Here is an 18,145-nt window from a genome sequence, read left to right as displayed (position 1 = left end):
TGTGCATATCTACCATAGATTCTTTATCCATTAACCTATTCTTGGACACTTGGGCTGTTTCCAGATTTTAGCTATAGAAGATAGTGTTAAAAAAGCACAGGGATGCAAAATTATTTTATCCATTTTGTTTTGGGCCCCGTGGTGTATATTACAAGAACTGCTTTGGTTCAGAAATTGCTGCATCAAACAAAAGCTCAATTCTGCCTGCCCAGATGAGACCCTGATTGGCCGCCCACAAAAGGCTCCTACACTCCTCAAATGCCATGAACCCAGAGGCACACAAACCAGTCTCAGAACGCAGCGGCTTCTGGGAGAAATGCTCTTGTACTGTGAACTAAGCTACAACCCTGTGCTGCCCCCAGAGGGGAAGGGTTTTTGTCCCTTGGTGTTTTCCCCTCCATGGCAAAATGGCGACCACCATCTTTCAAAGCCTATTGGAAAGAGAGGTAGGAGTCTGCAGTGACGAGGGGGGGACCGTGGGAAATCTCGAGATAGTAGGGGCGGAACTGGCCCTGCTTCCCACCCAGATGAGACCCCGAGTTGCTGCCCACAAACGGCTCCTCCGCTCCTGAATGGCCATGATCTCAGAGGCACACAAACTTATCTCGGAACGCAGCAGCTTCTGGCAGAAATACCTCTGAAATTAATTACTAAAATACAAGAAATTCAAAACTGCATGGCTGCAATAGTGGTTGCACAGCATCATATGTTCTTCATTATCAGTAATAGAAAACAAATTATCTAATGATGCCTTTTCGGCAGGTCTGATTATTGGGGTAAATTACAAATAATAATAGCGGGTCTTCTGTCGAAAAATTGAATGTAATCAAAGTAAAGAGAGAGTAAAGTGAAAATTATCTGCCACATAGGCGAGTAGGGGGTGAGAGGAGGATATACTGGGGTTCTTGGTGGTAGAAAATGTGCACTGGTGAAAAGATGGGTGTTTGATCATTGTATGACTGAGACTTAAACCTGAAAGCTTTGTAACTGTTCTCATGATGATTCAATTTAAAAAAGAAAAGCTCTGCTTTAGGCTAAAGGGTCCTGGTTGCAGGTAGTTTATAAGTCCAAACGGATGTGACATTAATTACAGGTAGGTTGTATTACGATGTGTTTTCAAGAGTTTGTAGATGCTATTGTGAAAAATAAAATTACCACATCATTTGAAAAAAAAACTCAGTTCCTAATTTTGTTTTGTTTTAGGGGACACACCCGCCAGTGCAAGGGGTTACTCTTGGCTCTACACTCAGGAATCCTTGTCGGGCTCAAGGGACCATATGGGATGACAGGGAATTGAACCTGGGTTGACTTAGTATAAGGCTAGCATCTTATCCGCTGTACTATTTCTCTGCCCCTCCCCCATTTTTAAAGGAATATTCATACCGTTGTGCAGAAAGGATGGACTAGATAACATTCCCACCTCCTCACCACTATCCATGCCAAGTACCTAGGAATAAGCTTTAAAAAAAGAGGTGAAAGATCTATAAAAAGAAAACTCTGAAAGAAATACTAAGAGAAATAAGAGTCCAATAGGAAATGGAAACACATTTTCCATTCATGGATCTGAATGATTAGATTTTCAAGATGACAATATTCCCTAAAGCATTATGCAGATTCAATGGAATCCCTATAAAATACCTTTTTTGGGGGGATGGGATGCTTTTGGTTTGTAGGACACACTCAGCGGTGCCCAGGGCTTACTCCTTGCTCCGTGCTGAGGGATCACTCCTGGCAGTGCCCAGGGGACCACATAGGGTGTCAGGGATAGAACCAGAGGAGGTCTAATGCAAGGTAAGTACTGTACCCATTGCACTATTGCTTAAGCACCAAAATACCCATGACATTTAAAAAATTTTTTTTTTAATTTTATTGAATCATCGTGAGATCTACACAATGGAATATTATGCAGCTGTTAGGAGATATGAACCCATGACATTTTTTAACAGACAGATCAAACTTATTTGAAATTTAAATAGAATAACATACACACACCCTCTACCCTGATTATCCAAAACAATCCCAGCAGGAAAATGGAAGGCAGTGCTGTCCACAACCTTAAACTGAAATGCAAAGCTCTGATAATTTAATCAGAGTGGTACTAGAAAAAGGACAGTCTCTCAGATTAGTGGAAAAGAACTGAAAATCCAGAGATATATATTCAGGTTTATGGAAAGCTAATCTTTCATAAAGGAGCAAGGATCACTGGTGGTGGAGAATGGGCATGGTGTATGGATGGGTACTCGAACACTGTATGATTGAAACGTAACCACAAAAGTTTGTAAGTCTGTAACTCTACCTCACGGGGATCCATTACAAAAAATTAATTAATTACTTTTATTAAAAAAGAACTTTTTAACCCAGCATATGTTGCATTTTGATAAATATTTTATGAACACTTGAGAAAATAGCATAATATGCATAGTTCAATGAATTGGTCTCTGAATGTAATAAAAGTAATTTATTAATTACTGTCACTAAAATAAACTTTCTATTTTGAAAAAAAATAAAGCAAAGAAAGTATCTTCAACAAATGGTGCTGAGAAAACTGGTTGGACACATATAAAATACTAAACTCAGACCTCTTTCTAACACCATACAGAAAAGCTAAATCAAAATGGATTAAAATCTTGGTAACAGACCTGTATCTATAAGTTACAATGAAGAAAGTTTAGGCAGAACTCTTCACAACACTGAAGCTAGATGCATCTTTAAGGAGTCAACACTATAGTTTAAGGAAGAAGATACAAGGATAGACAAAGGGGCTACATTAAATTAAGAAGCCTCTGCACCTCCAAGAAAGAGGTGACCAAAATACAAAGGCATTCTACAAACTGGGTGTAATTATTTGACCGTCACTTATCTGTAAGGGGTTAATTTCTAAGCATTGGCAGAACTTTATAAGAAAGTTAATATCTAACCATATCAAAAAATGGGAAGGAGATATGAATAGAAACTTCCTCAAATAAGAAATACAAATGATCAAAAAGCACATGATAAAATGCTCTGTATCAGGGGCACAGCGGGTAAGGCGTTTGCCTTGCATGCGGCCGACCCGGGTTCGATCCCCGGCATCCCATATGGTCCCCCAAGCACCGCCAGGAGTAATTCCTGAGTGCAGAGCCTGGAGTAACACCTGAGCATCGCTGGGTGTGACCCAAAAAGCAAAAAAAAAATGCTCTGTATCAACAATCATCAGGGAAATGCAAACCAATATAATATTGACATAGCACCCCACACATAAAAGGAACAAAAAGATATGAGTTGTTTCTGCACTTTCTTGATAATTTCTGTGCTTAAAGATCAACCCTGGCAATGGGTGGGAGAACAGATGCGGTGGCAGATATCAAACCAGAGTTCCCATGTGCAAAGCAAACATCTTAATCCCTATACTATCTCTTTGAGCAGCAAATATCAAAATCTTTAAAGCACAAAATATTAGATCTTAAAAAGACACAAGTCCATTAAGTACATTAAAAGATAATGGGAGCTGGAGCTATAATAAGGTAAAGTGCTTGCTTTTCATGCCATCGACCTCTGTTCACACTCCAGCATCCCACATGGTTCCCTGAGCACCGCCAGGACCAATTCCTAAATGCAGAGCTAGTAGTAACCCCTGAGCATTGCTGGATGTGGACCCAAAACCAAAATAATTAAACAATATGAAATTACATTTTAAAAGATACTCAACATCATTAGTAATAGGCAAAATACAAACTGCACACACCAGATAGCTACATTAGCACTGTCACTGTCGCACTGTCGTCCTGTTGTTCATCGATTTGCTCGAGCAGGTACCAGTAACGTCTCCATTGTGAGACTTGTTGTTACTGTCTTGGCATATCAAATACACCACAGGTAGCTTGCCAGGCTCTGCCATATGGGTGGGATACTCTCGGTAGCTTCCCAGGCTCTCCGAGAGGGATAGAGGAATCGAACCCGGGTCAGCTGCATGTAAGGCAAACGCCCCACCTGTGTGCTATTGCTCCAGTCCTATAGCTACATTAAAAAAGACAATAACAGCTGTTACTGAGAATATGGAGAAAATAGAACTCTTTACATTTTGCTAGTGGGGATTAAAAGTGGTTCAACTTGATTTATAAAACAGTTGGTATGTTATAAAACAATTAAAATATAACATAGCATTTCCATTTCTAAGTATATGTTGAAGCAAAATACAAACTTATAACCAAAGTATAAACATGAATATGAATATTCTTTGGATTTTTTTGTTTTGTTTTGTCTTGGGGTCACAAACATTGGTGCTCATGGCTTTCTCCTGGCTCTGTGCTCAGGGATCACTTCTGGAGGTGCTCAGGGGACCATATGGGGTGTTGAAAATCAAACTCAGGTCAAACATATGTAAGGCAAGTACCCTACCTGCTCTACTATCTACCTATAGCCCAATATACATGAATATTCTAAGCTGTCATAAGAACCTGTCACTGTATCACTATCATCCCGTTGCTCATCAATTTGATCAAGCAGGCACCAGTAATATCTCCATTGTGAGACTTGTTACTGTTTTTGGCACAGCGAATATGCCACAGTAGCTTGCCAGGCTCTGCCACGCAAACGAGATACTTTCTTGGTAGCTTCCCAGGCTCTCCAAGAGTGGCGGAGGAATTGAACCCGGGTCAGCCACGTGCAAGGCAAACGCCCTTTGTGCTCAGAGGATCCTATGGCAGTGCTCAGAGGACCACATGGGGTGTGAGGGATTGAAGCTCAGTCAACCACATGCAAGGCAAATATGGCACTTGCTGTACTATCGTTCTGGTCCCTCAGCTTTTCAAAATACCTCTTCAGTCCAAAAAAAATCACTTTTAAATGTTTCTGCAATAAAAAGTGAAAAAAAACACAAATACATAATTATCATACAAGATATACTGGAGTGAGAGACATGAAAGCATATGGAAAACATGGCAAAATGACAGTAAGTCTTAAATCTACACACACTGTATTCATTATTTTTTCTTTTAAATTTCTGAAAATCATGTCACCAAAATGTTATGTAGGCACATTGATCGACAAAAATACATAGGATACAGGAATATTAGAACGTATAAAACAGTGCAATGTATCATGTATGCTATTTATCTTATGTAAAAATGAGGTTATACAAAAAGTTTAAAATTAAAGATTAAAATTATATAACAAAACAATAAAGAATGTGGTATAGCTATATTAGTTTCAGACAAACAGACTAAGGCATAAAGCACTGCAAAAAAGGGCCGCTACATAATGATAAAAGTTTTGGTTATCAAGAAAATCACAGGTCTCGCTAATGAATATTGATATTGTGGAGTGGGAAGGTTTGACCACCCTAAGGAAGTGTTAGGGGCTTACACTTCTGTACTTGAGAATTACTCCTAACAATGTTCAGCAGACCATATGTGGTACAAGGGATCACAGATAGTAGACAAGTTAAGACACTTCTCCAAGGGTTGGGGTGAAAGAACTATATGCAGAGCTTTTGAAATAAAAAAATCCAAGAGCATGACATTTACATTATAAAAGAAATACAATTAGACACACTAGGGAAAATCAACAAAAAATATAATCAGTTCTATATGGTTCTACTATAAGCAACAATCAATAAGCAATAGTCATATATTTAAAATTAAGCAAATTTGGGGTTGGAGCGATAGCACAGCAGGTAGGGCATTTGCGTTGCACACTGCCGATAGGGGTTTGATTCCCATCGTCCCATATGGTCCCCCGAGCACCGCCAGGAGTGATTCCTGAGTGCATGAGCCAGGAGTAACTCCTGTGTATCGCCAGGTGTGACCAAAAACAGCAAAAACAAATAAATAAAACAAATTTTAAGTATTAATTTAATTAATAACATACTGAGAAGAGATGGAAGAGGGATGCAGATGATAATAGATCAAAATATCTATCATAGTTTGGCCCGTTTGGAGTGAAGGAATAGAGGAACCCCTCTGTTTATGCTAATTTATAGAGGACTCAGCAAAAATATTTACCATAATTAGATCACATCCCTGCCCTTTGTCTTACAGTTATCCTAAGAAGGAAAATCAAACAGCTCTTCAATGGGCAATTTATCTCAAAGGCACAAGTAGGCAAGATGTTAATAGAGAAGGGAGAGCTTGACAGAAGAAAAAGGTCAGACCAGTTTGAGCCAAGACAGTCCCTAAAACTAACTTCCTGGTGGCCCTTCCATTTCATTCTAATACTAACATTCATACATGGGCTAGAGAATTATCACATTAATAAGACATGCAAATCATGTCAGGGAATGATTCAACACCAGGTATGCATGGGAGGAAAAAAAACATGTCTACATGCAATGACAAAAAATTATTTCTATATGGAAGAACATCACCATCCTTTATGTTTTAAAAACACACAAATACATAATTATCATACAAGATATACTGGAGTGAGAGACATGAAAATATATGGAAAACATGGACTAAGGAGTTCCTGCTGAGGTGCTGTGCAGAGCTCCAGTGGAATGAACCTCACTTGTACAGTATCTACTGGTTACCCATTGGATTCATTTGTAAAAGAATCACTTCTTTCTGCACAGAAACCATATTTAATTATAAATCCAGGGATCACATTTTAATTTAATTATAAATTTATTTATAAATTTAAATTTTAAATTTAATTATAAATCCAGAAATCCCATTTCCCAAGAAGGGACATACCATTAATAGAGCTGTTCCAGAGACAACGTGATTAAATAAATCCAGCTACAACAGGCTATCTTCATTCAAATAGCTATGAAGAGACAGTACGGCTTTTTTAAAGAAGCTGAATTTGAAATGAATGAAGAATTAAATAATAAGTAATCGGGTCTTTTGGGAAAAGTTGACATCTCTTATTAGCTTGCAAACGAAGGTTATGGAAATAGAGAGCTTAATGAAGCAAAAGATTTTAAGTCAGGTGAATCTCTTAGAAATAAGATCCAAGAGAATGAATTTCCTGCCCACTAGAAAAATATGCATTGAGTGGCCATAGAAGTCCAGTCACTTGAATCATTATCAACTTGTGTTCAGTGTTATGCTTTGTTTCAAAGGATGTAAAATTAAGATGTGGGATTATGATATAAGATATTTTGAACAAATTTTGTTTGCTTTTTTGAGCCATACCCAGTAGTGCTCAAGGATTATTCTTGGCTCTGTACTAAGAGATCACTCCTGTTGGTGTTCAGTGGTCCATATGGTTGTGCCAGGGATCAAACTCAGGTTGTCCACATGCAAGACAAGTGAAACCAGCTTTCTATCTTACTGTCACTCCAGCCCCTCTGAACAAAGGCTTAAGAGGCATACAAACTCTACAGGGTATTTCATTTTACCACAGTAGCAAATTTCTGGCTTCCTGTTCTGCATATATGATCCTTAAACTATGGGACTGTTAGGACTTCGAATGCATCAGAACCATGCATGGCCATGATCACATGATTTTTCGTAGACATCACACAGAACGGAGATCAAATAGCGAGATTTGAAGAGATAGGAGGTCTGCCCCAAGGGATAAAACTATAAAAATGTGGAAGTGGTTACTCTGTGAAGATATTCACAGAACACTGAGAATGGATTTATGTGGTGTGGCCAAATTAGGACAGCACTCATATCAGCAATCATCTGTTCCAATGACCATTCCATGCATGTATGGGTTGTAGCAACAAAGAATGCGAAGCTGAACTTCGAGAAGATAAACAAGTTGTAGAATGCATTTCCTGAGCTCCAGAAAGCTAGTATTCTTCTATCTCTGAAGGGATAAGCTTTGAGACTTAAAAATGTGGCAAGACTGGACCATACTGTCAGGGTGGTCAGTACTGGTAAGTGCCTTATGAACCCTGTGGGTCATGATAAATAGGTAATTGGAGTCCTGTTCCATTTTTGGGGAAATTTATTTTTAGTTGTCTGATGATAAGACCCTACATGTACAGGGTTATAGGATTAAGAGATGCATGAAGGCCCTCAATGAGCATGAACACTTTGTTACCTTGGATTCTCGTGAGACAATCCCAGATGTTATTAATGACTGTGTAGATCAAACAGTAAAGGTATGGGAGTACTAATAAAAAAAGTAAAACCCTTGTGATATGAAAGTGAGCAGTTTCTCCATATGCACCCTCCTTGTCACCCTCTAGATTCTGGCCTTTGAGAATGAAAGAGATTTGTTTAAGAAAAAATTAATTTGTTGCATTTCTTTCCCATTTTCCATTTGAGAAGGGTAGCAGTCAGACCCACATACTGATCTAAAGCAATGGTACAAAGTAAACAAAAATATTGACAAAAAAGATTTGCAGATTTTTGTCCCTAAGAAACTGCTTCATTATATCAAAAGGGATAAGGAAAGAAACTATTAGCCATGCTTTTTAAAACATATGCATATGAGTTGGAGTGATAGTAGAGTAGATAGGGTGCTTGCCTTGCACACAGCAGACCCGGGTTCGATATCCAGAATACCATATGGTTCCTCAAGCACCACCAGGGGTACTGCCTGAGTGCAGGGTCAGGAATAACCCCTGAATATATCCGGTTTGGTCCAAACCTCTTCCTCCAAAATGTAAATAAATAACACAGTGATTGCTCTCCTGAGTCTCAGAAATGCTTAGAATACATTAATTTAATTTAAAACAGAAGTGATCTTCAGCCTGGCTACTTTTAACACCAAATCTCCATTTGGAAGATTAAAAATGTATCTTTTAAAATGTATCTTTTAAAAAATTTATCTTTTGTCATAACCATTATTTGATATCCTATTATAACCCATAAAGAGGTATGGCTATTTCTTTCAAATAATTAGTAAAATAATGTTTTCAGAGTCCTGTAGGAAGTATTCAAAATTACCTAATCTATCCCCATCATTTTAAACATGAGAAATGAAGTGGCACTTAGTATCAGAGGCAGAGTTAAAATCAAATTTCTTGGGTTGTTTAATATTTCAAATAGAGTCCTATTTGATTTCAAATTCTGAACAAAAATCAAGATATTTTGCCAAATTTTCTGTAATGAGGAAATATTTTCTTCTTGCAGTCATAAAAGTACTTCTTGAAATACCAAGTTGTACAAGAACAAATTAATCAGATTGGAGGCCTTTTAAACAAGGCAGCAGTTACCACTTTGTAAAAATCCATAACTAAAAATATTCATATTAAAATATGAACACAACATATAATTCACCAATACTAACAATTACTTTCCTGATGAAAAGCATTATGTTAAAAAAAAAAAAACAAAAGAGCTTTGATAAAGGAACAGTTCAGTTTTCATTATCCTATTTTTTTTAGTAGGAAAAGAAAAAGTTAATTAAAAGAGGTGAGTCATGTGAAAAGATACAAGAAGAAATATGCTAGGTTTTCAGGATGCTTATAAATAAAACAATCCATGTGAGTCTCAAAATTTAAAAGCACAAGTTATCAGGCAAAAGAGCTATTTGGGCACCTAATCTGGACAAAAATGGACAAATCACTAAATTGAAATACTTTTATAAAGGCCATTACTACATACTTTAATAGCATTAGACGAATAGGATATTTTGTTTGCTTTTGGATCAAGCTGTGCTCAGGGCTTACTCCGTGCTCTGTGTCAGGACTCACTCATGGCAGGTTGTGGGAATCATATGGAGTGCTGGAGATTTAAGCAAGGTTGGATACATGAAATGCAAGAGCATTACCTGCTATACTACCTCTCCGATCTTCAACAGAATCTTTGGGAGGAGCCCACATTTGGCAATGTTTAGGGCTTACTTCCACTCATGCTTAGGGATCACTCCTAATGGGCTCCGAGGACCAGTTGGAGTGTTGCATGCAAGGCAAATCCTACACCTACTGTAGTATTCCTGCAGTCCTACATTTTTACATTAGAAAACTATCCTGAATGGCACTTAAAGTAGATTATCTGGGAGATAAGACAGACATCAAATGAAATTTATTTAATTAAGAGAAAATTTCCCAATTTTCGCTACAAGTAACTATATATTCTTTATATAAAGAGAACTGGATCGGTGCAAATTTTTATTTGTATTCTGATATTATTTGCTATCTTATCACTCTAGATTTTTAGTGAAGTAAAATAGTTTTATCAAAAGAAATTAAGAGAAATGTCAGGGGAGAAAGAGATAGGTATTCAAGAGAGAACATGGTCTTTTCTAGGGGGAGACAAAGTCTCCGTAGACAATTCTGTCACCTAAAAATGAGATTAGAAAAATAAGTAAATTACTACAGTAATAATGTACAAATAGTTATTAAATGAGATAAATGACATAAGATAAGCAGAGTATTATGAGCATTCTACACAGAAAAACAGTGCCAAGACATTCTACAACTGCTGATTTATAAACTCATCCATGAACCCATCTTTACAGACTCACAATTAAAACTGAGAAGATATCAACAAGCTGCAAAAATCCAATGGTAAACCAGTCTATGGGATGAAAATTCTGAGGGAATCTCAGAAAGAGTACAGACAGCATACCAGACCTGCTGAAGACCTAGTAGCCATAGGGGCTGCCATGGCAACAGTCCAACCTCACTGCCTCACAATTAGCTTCTATAGACACCAACCTGCCAAAAATTCCATGTACACTGAACTTTTATGCTAAGATCTCTGGGATTATCATGCGAAGTAAAATGAGTCAGAAATGACAGCACTCATTTGTGGAATATAAAATAACATAATTTGAGACTGACACCCAAGGACAGTAGACACAAAGCTCAGGAATATTGCTCCATAGTTGGAAGCCTGGCTTATGAGCTGGGGGAAAAGGCCGCTGGAATAGAGAAGGGATCACTAAGTCAATGATGGAGGAATTGTTTGGGATGGGAGACGTGCTGAAAGTAGATAAAAAAACAAACGTGATAGCCTCTCAGTATCTATATTGCAAACCACAATGCCCAAAAGTAGAGAGTGTGGGGGAAATTGTGTGCCATAGGGGCAGGGGTAGTGTTGGGAAAGGGGGGATACTGGGGACACTGGTGGTGGAAAAAGTGCACTGGTGGAGGGATAGGTGTTCGATCATTGTGTGTTTGAAACTCAAAACATGAAAGCTTTGTAACTGTATCTCATGATGATTCAATTAAAAAAGAAATCTGGGGTTTTCTTGGCTGGGAAGTGGACAGCATCCCCTCTCCCATACACCCATACTTCCAGAATTCCTGGAAACCACACCAACATCCTATAACCACCACCATGTTAACTCATGGCCCAGTTAAATATTCTGGAGTTTCTGGAGCATGTGGGTGCATTTGAGGCTGTGTTATCCCCTCCAACTTCTACAATACTGGCATCCTAATAGGAGCACACCAAAATAGATGGTAAAGTAACATAGACACCAACTAAGCTTAATAAACAAAAACATGAACACAGAAGGCTTAATTAGCAAAAAAACAGCTTAGTAAACACTCCGACAAGGATTTAATGACCCATGGTGAGATATATTATTCACAAATATTATTTTACTGAAGTATCTTTTGATAAGTTCATTAGCCATTAATGTAACAAGCAATATAAGTAAAATTATTTTGTGCTACTATGGAAAATATTGGGAAAATAGAGACATAGTAGAAGGAAGGTTACAATGGTAGTGGGATTAGTGCTGGAACATTGAGTGCCTAAAACAAATGTATCATGAACAACTTTGTAAACCAAAGTGTTTAAATAACAGAGGGGAAAAAACAATCCTTCGGATACTGTTAAGACACATAAAAAACTCCATATTTTCCACATGCTATTCTAATAGGTTTTTACCAAGAAAGACTGCAAAATTTTCAAGAAATAGGTTTTTAACCTAGTAAGATTGCAAACTTGTTAAGAAAAAAGGGCAATATTTGAGGAGGAGGAGATATTTTTATATAAGCATGTTTGTGATCGATATATAAAAATAAATGCAAGGATCATAACATACCAAAATCATAAGCATTCATGATCTCAGCTCTATATGATCAATGCTATACATCTAAATTGATCTATGCTTTGTATCTAAATAAGTAAACTTTTTGTATTTTATAGGCCACACACAACTGTTCTCAGGGTTTACTCCAGGTTTTGAGCTCAGAGATCACTCTTTTCAGGCATCAGGTTGAACCCAGGTTGGCTGTGTGCTAGACAAGTGCATAACCCTCCATTCACATACTTAAATTAGTTTTCATCTATTTTGTGGCTTCACCTGGCAGTGCTTGGGGACCATGCAGTGCTGAAGATTAAGGGATTAAGACCCCAGCTCATATATGTGAAGCATGTTCTCAAGCCCTCTAAGCTATCTCCCAAACACTTAGAACAGCTTTATGCATCTAATCTTACCTAGATAATAACTCCAGTGACGAAGAATTCACAATGTACCTGTGAATTTTGAGATATTTAACATGCCTAGGTTCCCTTTAAAGAAAACATAACCATGGGAATGAAAGCAAGTAACAGACTTATATAATCGTAATACAAGATCTACCCAGTGAGTCCATTAATATTGTTTCTTTAAATAACACTTAATTTCCTTATTAAAACTGAAAGCAGGGTTGAACTGATAGTAGAGTGAGGAGGGCTTTGCCTCACATGAGCCGACCATGTACAATCCTCGGGATCCCCGTATGGTCCTTCGAGCACCACCAGGAGTAATTTCTTTTTTTTTTTTTAACTTTTCTAACTTTATTGCTGAGGAGGAATTACATTCATCAGCAGATTAAATTGGGGGAGAATTAACATTTTTTACAAAGTAGAATTTTCCATATTAGAACATATAATTTTTCACCATTAAGTTTAGTCCTCAATAATATCTCCAAAGTCTAGCTCTTTTGTGTTCAGAGTTCTTATACTTTTATTTTTTTTTATTTTATTTTTTTTTTAAATTTATTTATTTTTAATTAGAGAATCACCGTGAGGGTACAGTTACAGATTTATACACTTTTGTGCTTATACTTCCCTCATACAAAGTTTGGAACCCATCCATCCCTTCACCAGTGCCCATTCTCCACCACCCGTAAACCCAGTGTCCCTCCCACCCTCCCCAATCCCATCTCCCCCCCACCCCACCCTGCCACTGTGGCAAGGCATTCCCTTCTGTTTTCTCTCTCTAATTAGCTGTTGTGGTTTGCAATAAAGGTGTTGAGTGGCCGCTGTGCTCAGTCTCTAGCCCTCATTCAGCCCGCAACTCCCTTCCCCCACATGGCCTTCGACTACAATGTAGTTGGTGATCGCTTCTCTGAGTTGACCTTTCCCCGGAACGTGAGGCCAGCCTCGAAGCCATGGAGTCAACCTCCTCCACCAGGAGTAATTTCTAAGTGCAGAGCCAAGAGTCACCCCTGAGTATTGCCTGGTATGATCCAAAAAGCCAAAAAAAATAATAAAAACCAAAAGCAGTTATTTTCTTTGGAATTAAGGGAAGAAAGGCATTACTTATAAATTGCAATGGAAAAAATTAATAAGAAAATCTGGTGACCAGGGAGCAAGGACTCCAGGCCAGGTGGCGGCAGCAGGGACAGGCCGTCCCTTCCCATCTCCCCAACCGTTCGGGGTCCTGGCTGTCACGCCCACACCTGTCTCTGGGCGCCATTTAAGACCATCAGTGGCCTTGATTCAGAGACTTTATTCAATGAATCCGGGAAGACAGCAGCTCACTGGAGATTTTTCCAGACCGGAAGTCGACCCAATTTCATGGAGGCACCTCAGATGGAGTGGGTGTCCTCTCTCTGCCCACTCCAAATGAACCCCCGGTAGCCACAAACCTCCAGAAGAAAAACCCAGCTACACAGGGACAAGGGACAAAAGATTCCAGGCCACATGGTGATGGCCGGAACCAGTGGTCCCTTCCCATACCCCTGCCCCTTCAGGGTCCTAGCTGTCATGCCCACAAACTGCCTCCAGGTGCCATTTAAGCGCATTAATGTCCTTGATCCAGAGATTCACAAATGGATCTCAAAATGGATTAGCTCCCTACAGAGATGTCTCCGGACCCCAATAACTTACAATATTAGAATTCTGAGAGCGAGTGGCCGCTTTCGTGGCCACACAACCTCTCATATTCATAATAAGCACTAGAAAATAAATTGTCTAGAATCTTCCTGTGGCAGGCAGGCTTGAATGGTAGTGGGAAAGTTCAAAATAATAGTGGTGGGAAGGTATAATGGTGGTGGGATTGGTGTTGAAATATTGAATGCAATCAATTAATGTGAACAACCTTATGAAAAAATATTTAAAAATTTAAATAAAATTTTGTGACATATATACATTTTCAATTAATAACCAAATAAACATTTTGAAGTGATATTATTCATAACCCGCCATTAGCTTGGTGTTATATCCAGAGACTATAACACCAAACTACCAGAAGAGAGCGATGCAGACAGTCTCTTGCCCCTGAGCCTGACTGTCTTCCCCAGGGCCCCTAAGAGGGGGTGGGCCTCAGCTCCCCTCCCTGCCCTGCCCCGAGCAGAGCTCCTGTGGCCAAAGACCTCCGGAGCCTAGCCACAGCCATACTCAAGGCCCCTCTCCACACGTTCGGACTAGCCTCACGCATGAAGGAACCAGCAGAGGAACCCAGGTGACCCGGAGTTGAGACCTCCAAGCCTGCTCGAATCGGGACTGGGCCTCTTCCACCCAGATTCCCATTTGCCAGTAGCTAGGCGGTCACACCCAGGGACTGCACCCCGGCACCGGGTAATCCCACCAACGGCCAACATCCAGAGACTATAACACCAAGATCCCAGAAGCGCGCAACCGATCTTTTAGCCTGGTTCTTCCTCTGGGAGAACCTGGCAAGCTACCTTGAGTGTCCTGCCCACATGGGAGAGCCTCGCAAACTCCACATGGCATATTCATATTTCAAAACCAGTAACAATGATGGATCTCATTCTCCTGACCCTGAAAATGCCTCCAATGTGGCACTGTTGGAAAGAACATGTAAAGAGAGGCTTCTAAAATCTCAGGGCTAGGAGGAATGGAGACGTTACTGAGACTGCTCGAGAAATTCGACGATCAACGGGATGATGACGATGATGATGAACCTGCCATTAAAAGATTATATACATGGTGAATACATTAAATATTTTGGGATATAAAATATTTGGGAATATGAAAAATATAACAAAACATTTTAACAATTTACAAATAATCATTTGTATCACTTGTCATCCCGTTGCTCATCAATTTGCTCGAATGGGCGCCCGTAATGTCTCCATTAGTCACTGTCGTGTGCTAGTTTAGCCCAATGGCGTCTGCCAGAAACACATAGAGACCCTCAAACTGTTCGTTCAGGGTCTTGACGAAGTCTGACCACCTCACATGTGGGCGGCCAGGCATTCTTTTGATGTCCCTTGAAATACAGTCGGTAACAGCTCTAGTTGAGTGGCTGTCTCCAAATCACATTACGTGTACAGCTCATCTGATTTTGAGATGCCTTGGCAAACGAGACAGCATCCCTGGTTCTCGATCTTCGACGGAGGTCGGAACTCAGGATTTCTTCTCTCACTTGAGTCAAACGTGATACTCCGAGCATAGCTCCTTCAATTCCTCTTTGGGAGGCCTGAATAACGTTCTTATCCTGTTTTTTTTTGCAGGGCCCAGTTCTCTGAAGCATATGTTAATGCAGGAAGAAAGGTGGAGTCGAAAAGATGTGCCCAGAGCCAGAGGTTCTTCATCCTCTTAACAACTTCTTTGACGCTCTTGAAGGTGTTCTACAGGGCTCTCTTCCTCCTGCGCAGCTCAGGTGTCAGGTCCTTTGTCATGTTGAGTTCTTGACCTAAGTACACATAAATGCTGCATTTGGAGATGTTTGTTCTGCTGAGGGCAAATGGAACATCAGCAACTAGTCCATTTCTCATGAACATTGTTTTCGTGAGATTCACCTGTAGTCCGACCTTTCCATTATTTTTTACAAATAATATGACAAATGGTATTTGTTATTGATGCATATAGGAATAGTTAACATAGTTAACTATGTCCAGTGTTAGAAAATAAGCTTATAAGAGGCTGAGAAGACTTTAGAACCACAAATAGCAGTTGAATTCAGATCGCTGCTTTTTGTCTCCTTTTTTTCTCAATGGTCATTTCTACTACTAACTCTGGGGGGGAAAAGTATGCAAATTGCCAACTACAAATTAGTGGTTCAAATGAAGTAATTATAAACATAACTTCTGATACTCCAAAATCACATGATTTTAAGTTATTTCTGGTTACTCTGCTTTGTAGATTCGTGGTTATGAAAATGTCCAGCACCACGTAAAATTATTTATTTTCAGATAAATGATTACAGCACAAATATGGCTTTACTGAGAAAAGACAATGTAGCTGATGAATCTTAATTTTATGCCAAAAATGTATAGGCTGTCTATTGACAAAACTGAATCTTTTCATTCTCCCCGGCTTGCACAGACATATCATAAATTTCAACATCTTTTTTTAAGGACTGCAACTAAAGTTGTTTCTCAAATGTAGAGATTAACATAAGATGAACCTGTCTTCAGTTATTTGTTTTAATTTGGCCTTGGAAATTTACTAACATCATAGATAAAAGGAAAATATAAAAGACCACAATACTATGATAATAAGAATCAAACCTTTAAAATTGTGTTCAGCATAAGTGTCTACAATATCTCTCCTAAAGCATTAAAAACCTTGGGGCTGGAACAATAGCACAGTGGGTAGGGCATTTGCCTTGCATGTAGCCGACCTGGGTTCAATTCCAGCATCCCATATGGTCCCCTGAGCACCGCCAGGAGTGATTCTTGAGTGCAGAGCCTGTGCATCACTAGGTGTGACCCAAAAAGCAAAAAAATAATAATAATAAATAAGATACAATAAAAATTCTATTTGTTATTTCTTTAAATTTTATTGGATCAAGAATTACAAAACCAACATTTTTTATATGCCTGGCAAGTGGGAATACCAGAGGTGGAAGGGAAACTGAGGACATTGGTTGAGGGAAGAGGACATTGGTGGTGGAACACTGTATGCCTGTAAACAACTCTATTATGAATACAATTTAAATCATGGTGTCTCAATAAACATTTCTGGAAAAATAAATGAAAAAAGGTGGTTCTGATAGAGCATTAGGTCAAATAGACTGGGCAGGTGACAAATTACATACATGTATGCACTTCTAAAGCCTCATATTTGAAGTTTAGGAAATTCATATTATTAAAAATTTTATATCAAAAGAAAATTTGAAAGCAAATATTATGCTAATTATGAGAAATATTTAGGAGAAAATGAACTAAATCTGAAATCTACTTGTTTTTCACTTACATTCAATGACATATTCCACACAGTTCAATGGTTTTTAGTATATACGTAGAATTTGACAACCATCATCAAACTAATCTTATAATATTCATATATCATTCGTTTACTTCTAATCCACGACAAGCCATAAACAACAGCTATTTTTTGTCTTTAGAAATTTGCCTATTTTGCAAATTTTGAGAGAAGACATACTTTGAATTAATTTTTATATACTGCAAAGTCTATATAAAAATGGGTCAAGATATTCTTTTGCATGCAGACCTATAACCATTTGTTGAAAATTATACTCTTTATTTTATCTAATTGTTTTTGCACCCTTGTCAAAAATTAATTCACTGTAAAAATAAGTTTTTCTTGGACTCTCAATTCTATTTCATCTATATACTTCCTTATGTCAGTGTCACACAATTATGATTACAGCAACTTTTTAATAGGTTTTGACATTGTTAAGTAAGAGTCCTTTAACTTTTCTTTTTCTGAGAACATTTTGAATATTCTGGTTTCTTACAGTTCCAAATAAAAAATTTACATCATTTTCTCAATATCTGAAAAGAAGACACTGGAGTGTCTTTTTATAGAAATTATAGAAATTTCACTGAATTCTTCTGTCAATTTAGGGAGTACTGACATCCAAACAATATTAATTATCAAGAAGATGCATAATTATGGAATGACTTTCCACAATTTACTTGTTTTTTATGTTTTGCAACCAATTTTCTAACTATAGAAACTCATGTTTTAAACTAAACCTTTACTCTTTGAACCTGTTTTTATGTACCACAATTATTTCAGCTCACAAGATTCTCCAGGTTAGATATTCTAACAATCCAATACAGATACAAACAAATATACACATTTAGACAATAGTTCTTGTACCTTAATTATTTCAAATAATGAGTGTTTACACCAGATACTTTATTTTTTCTTTTTTCCCCTTT

The 18,145-nt window shown here is 38.3% G+C and overlaps 1 protein-coding gene and 1 pseudogene across 2 annotated transcripts in view; one reads left to right on the top strand and one right to left on the bottom strand.

Annotated features, from left to right (window-relative positions):
- COL4A5 (collagen type IV alpha 5 chain) overlaps positions 1 to 18,145 on the bottom strand; it is a 245,474-nt gene that overhangs the window by 170,525 nt on the left and 56,804 nt on the right. The window lies entirely within an intron of this gene.
- On the top strand, positions 408 to 8,050 carry LOC129399587 (platelet-activating factor acetylhydrolase IB subunit beta-like; annotated as a pseudogene).

The sequence above is a fragment of the Sorex araneus genome, chromosome X, assembly GCF_027595985.1.
Source record: "Sorex araneus isolate mSorAra2 chromosome X, mSorAra2.pri, whole genome shotgun sequence".
In the NCBI taxonomy this organism is placed as follows: Eukaryota; Metazoa; Chordata; class Mammalia; order Eulipotyphla; family Soricidae; genus Sorex; species Sorex araneus.
The sequence above is the reverse complement of the archived record's forward strand: the minus strand, read 5'-3'. Positions and strand labels throughout refer to the sequence as shown.